Source organism: Orycteropus afer, unplaced genomic scaffold, assembly GCF_000298275.1.
Source record: "Orycteropus afer afer isolate SDZICR_OR568_19922 unplaced genomic scaffold, OryAfe1.0 scaffold00099, whole genome shotgun sequence".
NCBI classification, from domain to species: domain Eukaryota; kingdom Metazoa; phylum Chordata; class Mammalia; order Tubulidentata; family Orycteropodidae; genus Orycteropus; species Orycteropus afer.
Window position 1 is genome coordinate 7,422,199 of NW_006921686.1, and position 4,380 is coordinate 7,426,578.

A 4,380-nucleotide genomic window follows, 5' to 3' on the forward strand; every position below is an offset into this window, starting at 1 on the left:
TTATGTGAATGATCAGAATTCCCAGGTGTATAGTAGAGCTGACAAGGGGCAAGGTTGTGGTCACTGCTTGGTCACAGCCAGCTACAAAGAGGGACCGAGTAGTTGAACCTGCGGGCTTGGGACCATAGCCACAGGGGACATCAAGCTCAATTGGCATAATATACTATACAAAACATTGTTCCACCTCCTACTTTGCGAGTAGTGACTGGGATCTTAAAAGCTAGAAAGCTGCCATCTAGATGCAATGATGGGTCTCTCCTTATCCAGAGCAAAGAAGAATGAAGAAACCAAAATTCACGGAAACAATTAGTCCTAGCGACCATCCAATCTGTAGCCTATACGACTATGAGACCAGAAGAACTAGTAGTGCCCTTCTACCACTGTCATCCACTTGGTAGGGGATCTATGTAGGAGATCCTTGTTAGAGAGGGAGAACAATGTGGAACAAAACCCAAAATCATTTGGAGGGAAAAAAAGGGAGGGGGACCAGGTTTGCTGGTCTGATAGAGCCTGGTGGAACCATGAGACTATGGCCCCTAGCTGCCTTTCAGGTCTGGAATTGAACCCACACCTGTGGTTTCCAGCCAAGCAAAAGACAGACATATGAGTTAAACATTTACCTGAGGTAGATGCACTCCTTGGGGAGAACAATCATGGGAGAAAGAAGGGCTGCTTATGCGCAGGGAGACAGCTCGGGGGACAGGAGTGCATGGAGGGATGGACATTGAGAAGAGGTAACTATCGAGAGGAAGCAGGAGGGGAGCTGTTGCATTGAGGTAAATTGTAGTCACCATCGAAGGCAGACACAGAGTAATCTCTCACAGACATCCCAACACTATGGGAGAGAGATCCAATAGAGCTACTACCTCAGGACCATAGTACTGGGGTACACCAGACTCAATTGGCACAACAAAATACATAAAAGTGTTGCTTCACATCCTACATTGGTGAGTAGCAAATGGGGTCTGGAAAGCTTTCAAGCGGCCATCTAGGATGCAGCTAGCATTGGAAGTGAAGAAGAACGCACACAAAAAAAATGGCCCTTGAGACCAGAAGAACCCGATGGTGCCCAGCTACCAATGCCAACCACTCAGGAAAGGATCAAATCTGGAGATCCTGAATAGAGTGGGAGGGAAAATGTGGAACAAAATCCAAAAACTCAATAATGACCAGAATTACTGGTCAGATGAAGTCTGGTGAGAATCCCAATACTATGGCCCTGAAATACATTTGACACCTGGAATAAAACTCACCCCCAGGGGTGGGCTCTCAGCCCAATAGTTAACAAGATGTACACGCAGACCACTCAACCCAGGATGTCGCACCCACACACTCAATGGTAATACATCCCTTAAATCAATAGACATGGGACACCAAAGGACCAACATTCAAACTGAGGAAATGCAGGACAAACAGGAGTGCATAATTATGAGGGGCACAAGGGGAGTGTTGCAGGGTAGGGAGGGGAGGAGACTGGGTTAGGGTTGGACATGGCGAATGGGGAATGAAACCAAATGTACGCATGACTTTGAAAGTAAAACAAGCTCTTAAAATAAAAATAAAGGAGATGGATTGACACAGTGGCTGGGAAAATGGCAACTATTGTGGGACTGGTGCAAGACCAGGCAGTGTTTCGTTCTGTTGTAAATAGGATCACTGTGAGTCAGAGCCAACTTGCTAGCACCTGACAATAAAAACATCCCATGTGTGAAAATACCCACTCCAGCTTAAGAAAATACGTGATAACTTGTGATTTTCTCAAAGTTCTAATGAATATATTTATAACCTTCTCATTCTTTGTGTGAAATTAACATTCCTGTATGAATCACAGATTAATGTTTTGAATTTTACCTTTTCTTTGTAAGCATTTTCTCATGGCTCTGAGTGTCATGTATGCCTGGCAGCTCCCATATTTATGTCTCTGACCAGAAACTCTCCATGTGCCCAGCTTCATGTGCCCAGCTGCCTTCCCATATCCCTGCTGGCCATGTCCCTCTCTGAGGTGGCCTGTCTCAACCCAGCCATTTCCTCTTGTCCACAGACCTGCTTATCTCCCAGTTTTCTCTTCTCAGTTGATGGCAACAGCTGATCTTTGACAAAGGACCAAAACCATTAAATGGGGGAAGAGATAGCCTCTTTAACAAATGGTGCTAGCAAAATTGGATATCCACCTGCAGAAAAATGAAACAAGACTCATACCTCAGCCTCATACATAAAACAAACTCAAGTTCAAATACTTAAATGTAAAACCCAAAACTATAAAGCTCATCAAAAATAAAAATAGGAGCAAATCTAGGGGCCCTAACGTACAGCATAAATAGACTATCAAGCATAACCCAGAATGCACAGGAGGTGGAAGAGAAGCTAGATGACTGGCACCTTTTACAAATTAAATTCTTGTGTGCATCAAAAGACTTCTCCAGAAGAGAAAAAAGAGAATCTACAGATTGGAGGAAAATATTTGCCTACAACATATCTGACAAAAGACTTATCTCCAAAATTTGTAGAAGTTCAAAAATGAATTTTTCTTCAAAAACCTCAATGCCAAAAAGACAAACAATCCAATTCAAATATAGGCAAGGGGCATAAACAGACATTTCACTAAAGACGATATGCTGGTGGCCAACAAACACATGAGGAAATGCTCACGATCATTAGCCATTAGAGATATGCAAATAAAAACAACAATGAGATATCATCTCACCCCATCAATAATAGCAAAGTTCAACAAGACAGAAAATAACAAACACTGGTGAGGTTGCGGAGAGACTGGAACTCTTATACACTGCTAGTGGGACTGTAAAATGGTACAACCATTGTGGAAAATAGTATGGTGTTTCCTTAAAAAAACTGAAAATAGAAATACCATTTGAACCAGCAATTCCATTACTAGGAAAATACCTTAAAGAGGCGAGAGACAGGACACAACAGACATACGCACACCTATGTTCATCGCAGCACAATTCACTGTAGCAAAGAGAGGAAAACAACCTAAATGTCCATCAACAGATGAATGGATAACAATACTACGTTACATTCACACAATGGAATACTATGCTACAATAAAGAAAAGTGAAGAATACATGAATCATCTCACACCGTGGATGAATATGGAGAACATTGTGTTGAGTAAAATAAGTCAATCACAGAAGGACAAATATTGTATGAGCCCATTACTGTAAAAAGTCAAGGAAGGGTTTGCTTAGGAAAGGGAACTCATTTTGTAGGTTACCGGGGATGGGAGGGAAGGAGAGGGGAATTTTTTGGACTAGTTGAGGACCACACACTCAGTTGAGTAAGTGGAGGGATAGTATGGAAAGAGTCTGTGACCAGCATGATAACATTGGCACACACCAAATTGTGCACATAAGATATAGACAACAGAGGCTAATACCAGTACATTCACAATACTGAATTACCACTAACACCAAACACCAGGCTACAGATAAATGCATAGACAACTGAGAAGATCAGATAGGGGTCAGTGAATAAGAATATACTCTAGACCAATGATAGATTCAGCTGAGCATAATTTTGCACAGATACTAGTCATAGAAAATAACCACAATCATTACTGAAGCAACAGAAGACAGACTTGGCGTAATCCCTCAGAGACAGCCAAACACCTTGGGAGAGAGAACCATCATGTCTGCCAACTCAGGACCATAGTATTGGGGAACACCATGCTCAATTGGCACAACATAATACATAAAAGTCTTGTTCCACAACCTACTTTGGTGAGTAGCAACTAGGGTATTAAAAGCTTTCAAGCAGCCACCTAAGATGCAGCTAAGGGTCTCCTCTCATCTGAAGCAAAGAAGAATGAAGAAAACCAAGGGCATTTGGAAACAATCAGCCCTAGGATATGATGGCTCTTGAGACCAGAAGAACTAGATGATGCCCAGCTACCAATACCAACCACTCAGGAAGGGATCAAAGTTGGAGATCCTGGATAGAGTGGGAGGAAAAACGTGGAACTAAATTCAAAAACACATTAATGACCACAATTACTGGTCAGATGGAGTCTGATGGGACCCCAAAACTATAGTCCTGGGAAACACTTCAGGCCTGGGATAAGACTCACTCCCAAGGACTGGCTCTCAACCCAACAGTAGTAAGACTTATATGCAGAACACCCAACCCAGGGTGATGTACCTACCTACTCTACAGAGATACACCCCTTGGAGCAATCAGCCATGGGGCACCAGAGAGGCAGCATTCACATGGAGGGAAAGCTGGACAGACAGGAGTGCATAACTAAGAAGGGTACATGGATGAGGGAGGGTCACAGGGAAGGGAGAGGAGTATAGTGGGTTAGGGCTGGGGATGGTAATTGGGGAGTGAAACCAAATGTACGTGAGCTGTTGAATGTAAAAAAAT